Here is a 6,770-nt window from a genome sequence, read left to right as displayed (position 1 = left end):
AGGGAAGATCGTGAACACGAACCCATAGGCGTGCTAAATTAACATTTATGGAGCTAGGTATTTGGTTTTCAAATGTGTGATGGAAGGTAATAATTTAACCTTCAATGGTAGTCGTATGTTACTCCTATATTGTATCTTGGTCACGTCGGTTCTCACACTCAAAGATGAAGTAAATTCATGTCCTATGAACTCGAATTGGTGCTCGTGTGAGGTGGAGATGTGTCGATGAAAACCCGATCACCGAGCGGGACCAGTCAATATAGAGTGGTTGACGGGGGTTTGGTGGGGGATGAACTAAGATGCCCAACTTTTTTAGTGGGTTGTGGTATGGAGGAAAACTTCCACTAGACAAAGATGAACGTCGTTGGTTCATGTTATGAGTGAGGGAGTAAGTTAAGGGGTGTAAGGAAAGTGGGTAAATTTAGAACTGAAGTGGGATTATACAAAAGTATATCGACATGCATTGATCTAGATGATTAGGGAGACAAAATGGATGTTGATGTTCGGTAGAACTTCATACACCGATCCCACCTGTTGATTTACAGGAAAGGTTTGTAAGGAGATCTGAAAAGATATTCTTTGGCGGTGGTAGGTAACTATAGGATAAAATGATACCTAGAGTTTTTTGGGATCCTCAATTTTGGCGAGATAAGCTCTCGCTAGAGAGAGAAGTTATTCTCAATATCAAAGCTCGATGACTATACTCTTAATACTTTTTCAATATCATGATAACACCTTGTAATATCTCCACAAAATTCCGATTATATTTATCACTTTCAAAAAAATTCTAAGTATTTTAAAAGATGATTTTTTAGGGGTAATTCCTCAGGTATCCCTGAGTTTTGACGTAATTCTAAAAATTATCTCTCATATTTGGTGAATTCCTCGAATTCCCCTAAACTTTGACTTGTGCTCAAAATGCTCTTACTACTAACGGCGTCCTAATGCCATAAGGTTTTTTCTCCCTCTCTCTTCCCACCATCCTACATTGATGAACCTCTAAGCTTTTTTTCCCTCTCCATGTTCCATTGTTATTTTCTTGAATTTTCGGATAGATTATGGAGAATATAGGCCATTTTCCCAAAATTTAGTTAATTCCACTAATTTTAAATTACAGTTAGATTTTATGGTTAATAAAGATTCTCAATCCAATTCTAAGTTAACAAAAATAAAAGGGGTATTATCTCAGATGACCCTGACATATTGCCATTTTCCCAAATAACCATAACATTTTCACCCCTATCGCGGATAATTTTGAACTTGTATTTTGTCATTAAAGTTAACGAAATAGGTAACAGTGTTAACTATTTGGAATCATAAATTAATTAGTATTTTTTTTAGGAGAAAAAAAAAATCATCTACTTCTCTCTCTTGTTCTTCATACTATGTTTTGCAATATGACCAAATGAACTTAGGAAACAATTTCCAAAAAAATAAATATCTGAATTTATACCAAATTCATCATGCTTGAACAATAAAGTCAAATAAAAAAGGATATTTCAACAATGCAATCAAGAAATCGCAATTTCAACTCAATCAACAATTATTTGCAACAATCAGCCACAGAAACCATTCACACATCAATGATTCGGCTATGGTAACTTGCGGAAGAAATCCCGAAATCTTCACATAATATTAAGCAACAACAACCCCAACATCATGTGTGACGGCAATAACACACCGGCGAATGCGACAATCTGACCTCGGTGGCTGACTAGCGGTGAAGGTAATATGTAGTTCGAGAGAGAGCGTGAAATTAGGGTTTTGTTCTTTTTTTAATATTGTGATAGCGATTTAGGAGAAAGAATGGGTTTACTCTAATGTTGCACATTCGTGCTAGCCATTGATCTAAGAGATGAAGAACAAGAGTTAGGGATTTAGTTCTCTAATCGCTCATCCATGGCGTCGTCTACATCCTTAACATCATCGTTGGCGTCGTCTCACTACGCCTTCTACATCAAATTCCACTAACGATGCGCCTCATTCTCTCGTTTCCGCTGCTTTCACCGCCCTCCCACCACCAAGTGGCCACCCTCACCCCAACCCTGTCCCCACACTCTCTATATGTAGAAACTTCTGCCATCTTCTTGATTCCCTTAATCTTTGTCATTTCATGCCTCGTGCTTCTCTCCCTCCTCTTCACATTCTCGTCGAGTAACTCCTCATTCTTATGTTGCTTAGTTTTTTCAATTATGTCTAATCGCCTATAATTCATGATTCTCATATGTGCTATACTTTTATGCTATCTTTTACATTCATATTGCCATCATTGGAATTCAAATTGAAGAGTTAGGTTTTGAAAAACAAGAGAAATAAAGTGATGAAGAACAAGAGAGAAAAAATAGATTATTTGGGTTTTTTATGTATTAATTATTTATGTTTCAAAATACTTAATGTCGTTATCTATTTCGTGAAGTTTAATGACAAAAGACAAGTTCATAGTTATTTGTGATAGAGGTGAAAATGTCTGGGTTATTTAGAATATTGTCATATATATTAGGGTCATCTGAGATAATATCCTAAAATAAAATCAGATTATAGTTTGTTAGATTAATTCAAAAAATTTACCCACGATTTCTTGCTATGGTGGAGCCATGTTGGCGGGCAAAATTACGTAAATCCAGGTGGCAAATTGATATGTCATAATTTATATAGTTTTTAGATGCATATTGATTGCATTTGGAACTCCCTTTAGAGCATTTAGGTGCATAATGGCATGAATTACGTAAGTTGTGCTCTACTACTCCCCGTTTGCGTGTTTTGATCATTTTCAGGTTACTTTGATGCAAATTGATTATAATTACCTAAGATCAAGCCTATTAATCATTGAAGAAGAAGATATCTTGCACAAGGGTCACAATGCATCCTTTCGGGACAATTTCGAGTTAGAATGAAGCAAAGAGTTAGTGAAAGAAGTGTCAAAACTGACACCTATTCACTATTTTTATCATAACTTTTGATAGAAAATTGATAATCAAGAAATTCTAGTTGGGTTTTAGACTTCAAGAGCTTTCTAATGATAGGTCACACACCCAAATCCGACTTCTGGTTTGAAAGATACAGCCTTTGCAAGTTGACGCAAAATCGCAGTGTCCTCGCCCCGTCGACCGGGCGGTTTCGCCCGGGGCGAAATCAAAATTTCACTACGATGCAAGCCAAATTAGCCCGGTCAACTGGGCGAGAAAAGAGCCAAAATCGCTTGCGCGCCAGACCGGGCGGGCTCGCCCGGTCGACCGAGCGGATTTGCTTCTTTGTCGTAATTTCCTAATCACCGTCGCCCGACCGGGCGGATTTCACCCGGTCGACCGGGCGGCTTCTCGGGACGCGTTTTTTTGGTTTTTTAGCCGGTTTTGTAAAGAGTATAAATAGGTTTTTAACATTTTCGTTTAGACTATCTTATTTTCTACGTTTTTAGGGCTAATACTTACTTTTTCTCTCTCTACCTTGTGTTAACTTTTGATTTGGACGTTTATAAAGATCATTGATTTTGTTTTCGTTGTTCTTCAATCATTCCCTATCTTCTCTACTTAGTTTAATTTTATGAATTCGTTTACTTTAATTATGTTTATTGAGTTTATTACTATCATGAGTGAGTAGTCTATTTCTAGGGCTTAGAGAGGGAAGCCATGTTTATACCTTTTTTTATTGTGGTTTAATGTTCTTCAATAATTGGATTGAATTCGAATAATTCCTGTTGATTTGTTATACTTGTTTAATTTATGTAATTTTGCAATATCATGAGTTATGTTTAGCTAATAAGAATTAGAATCGAAAGATTGTATTCGTTAGAGGCTAGTTACAATAGGTAGATTTGATTATGTTGAGCGACCGTACTGGCATATGTTAATCTAAGAGTTGTTAATGCCTGACCAAGGATTAACGAAATACCCTATTTATTCGAACCTCAATCCAAGTGTTGTTGAACTATATTGTATTGATTAAACTGGTATAAGCATGGTGGACCGATCGATTACCCTAGGCTTCTAATTATTTGATAAATTTCCATTATTCTGCATTCTAGTTTATTCTAGTTTAGGTATTACTTCCTCAATTAATTTCCTCTGTTGAAGTAGTTTGATAATTGAGCATGAATCTATAGAACTCCTATCCCTGTGGATCGACCCGTATTTGCCAGTTTCTGCTAAACAGACACCGTGCACTTGCGGTATATTTTAAAACCCATCAAGTTTTTAGCGCCGTTGCCGGGGATCGAACCCCGGCAACGGCGCCAAAATTTGATAGGTTGTCGTACACCCGTCAAAAATAATTCCTGAAAAACTTTCTAACAATGTAGTAGGGTAAGTAGGGTCGAATCCTCAGAGAGATGGTCGTTTTAATCTAGTTTCTAATATATGGAGAAACTAAATAAGATCATGAATAATTGAATTAATGTTCTAAACTAATCAAACTACGAAAATCAAACTAAAAAGATCTAGGGCAATGGTTCACCATGTTTATAATTATAATCTATCAAAATATCATCAATGGTTCAATGAATCAGAAATCTAGATCACAAGTTAATCCTTGGTCAGGCATTAACGCTCTCAAATCAACATATGCTAGTACGGTCGCTCAACATAATCAGATTTGCTAATTGTAGGTAAGCCTCTAAAGAGTACTATCTCTCGATCTATGACTCAATATTAGCAATATTTAATCAGACAATTGATCAGATTGCAAGATTAATAATATAAACACTAATCAATTAGAAATAACAATGACTAATGAAACCATCAATAAACATTCATCAAGAATCAGATTATGATCCACATGCCCTACTATGCCTGATATACAAGCAGTCAACTTCGAAATTAAGCCTGCCCTCATTAATATGATCCAGCAGAATCAGTTTGGTGGGCATCCATCTGAAGACCCTGCAAATCATTTACAACGGTTTCAACAACTTCTGTCGTACCGTTAAGCACCAAGGGGTCACTCCTGATCAGTTGAAGGTCATGGTTTTCGAATTTTCATTAAAGGACAAGGCACAGAAGTGGCTGAACGATGTCAATGAAACTGAGTGGAGTGCTATATCTGAAGCATTCCTGAAAGAGTACTACCCTCCCACCAAGACTGCAGAAATAAGACATAAGCTTGCCACCTTCCAACAAGAACCCGATGAAACACTGAAGGAAGCATGGAATAGGTTCAAGGATCTGCAGAGAGAATGCCCACACCACAATCTGGATAAGTGGTTCATCACCCAAGCATTCTACAATGGTCTACAACCCATATCAAGAGTACATTGATTCATCTGCAGGAGTGTCTTCTTAGATAAGGGGTGATGAAGGGTATAATTTTCTGGCCAACTTAGCAGCGAATGATCATAGTTCTTCCAGGACTATTACAAAGAAAAAGTTGGATGTTGATGCATATGCCTTGTTGTCTTCACAAGTAGCCCAGTTGAGCATGAAGATGGACTCACTGAAATCTTTACAGTCTATATCCTCCTATGAGTATTAATGCATGTCTTCCATGGCTCCTATTACTTCTTCCTTTTGTGAAGTGTGTGGTGTTCAAGGCCACTTTGGTCATGATTGTTGCTACAATCAACCTGATCCGAATCAAATGGCGCATGCAAATGTTTTTCAGCAAGACCTCCACACAACCCATACTCTAACACATACAACCCAGGTTGGAGGATCATCCTAATTTTTCCTACAAGAACAACAATGTTCAAATCCTCAACCTCCACCACAATCTTCACCTACCAAACCACATGCTGCTAGACAACAATATTATCAAGGGGCTCCTCAAACCCCTCCTGGTTTCATTAGGCCTTCACATCAAGGCTATCAGCAGCAACTTCTCAAATGTCAACTCTCAAGAACCTACTATGTCTGATCTAATGAAAATGATGGTTTCTATGCAGAAAAATCATGAGGAGAGCATCAAGGAGTTGAAGAACACTACCAAACACTTGGAGACTCAACTTGCTCAGTGGCGAAAATAATGCACGGAGGCAACCAGGTCATCTGCCGGGCAACCCATCCCCAAGGAGACTGGCAATGCCGTTACACTTCGTAGCGGCACTGTTTATGATGCTCCTCCCATGCCCATTGATGATCTTGCTCCTAGCAAGGAGAAAGAGGTGGTAGAGGAAGAAGCGGAGAAGCGTTCGATGTCTGAGGTCGAACTAGCTAAGGAAGATCAGACAGGAAAGCGAAAGGAAAAGGTTTCTGAAACGCCTATTTACCAAGGCTACCTTTTCCCCATAGGATGCAGAAGTCGAAGGTCGATCAACAACTTGGTAAGTTCTTGACTATGGTCAAGAACCTTGAGGTAACAATTCCTTTTACTGAACTTATTTCTCAAGTGCCTGTTTATGCTAAGTTTTTGAAAGACATGATTACTAAAAAGAAAGACTTTGGTGGGGTAGATCGAGTCGCTCTAACTGAAGAGTGTAGTGCTGTTTTACAAAATAGAACCACCTAAGTTGAAGGATCCTGGTAGTTTTTCCATCCCTTGCCATGTAGGTGCATTATTTATAGATAAGGCATTGTGTGATTTAGGTGCTTCTGTGTCTGTCATGCGTTTTTTTAGTTTATAAGAAACTGAATATGGGAGCACTTAAGTGCACTCAAATTACTTTGCAAATGGCCGATCGTTCTATAAAATACCCTCTAGGTGTTTTAGAAGACGTCCCTGTTAGGGTGGGAAAGTTTTATATTCCTGTTGATTTTGTTGCTTGATATGGAGGAGGATGCCCAAATTCCTATTATTCTTGGTAGGCCGTTTTTGTATACAGCTAGTGTTGTTATAGATGTCAA

The 6,770-nt window shown here is 37.9% G+C and overlaps 1 non-coding gene across 1 annotated transcript; it reads right to left on the bottom strand.

The window, feature by feature from the left end:
* Window positions 1–5,078: 5,078 nt before the first annotated feature.
* Window positions 5,079–5,185, bottom strand: LOC125494497 (small nucleolar RNA R71). Its single transcript, XR_007270745.2, has one exon. It is a non-coding gene; the product is annotated as a small nucleolar RNA R71 (small nucleolar RNA).
* Between the last annotated feature and the right edge of the window lie 1,585 nt (window positions 5,186–6,770).

This window comes from Beta vulgaris, chromosome 1, assembly GCF_026745355.1.
Source record: "Beta vulgaris subsp. vulgaris cultivar EL10 chromosome 1, EL10.2, whole genome shotgun sequence".
Classification (NCBI taxonomy): domain Eukaryota; kingdom Viridiplantae; phylum Streptophyta; class Magnoliopsida; order Caryophyllales; family Amaranthaceae; genus Beta; species Beta vulgaris.
Note: the sequence above shows the minus strand (reverse complement) of the source record. Positions and strands in the feature narration are given on the sequence as shown.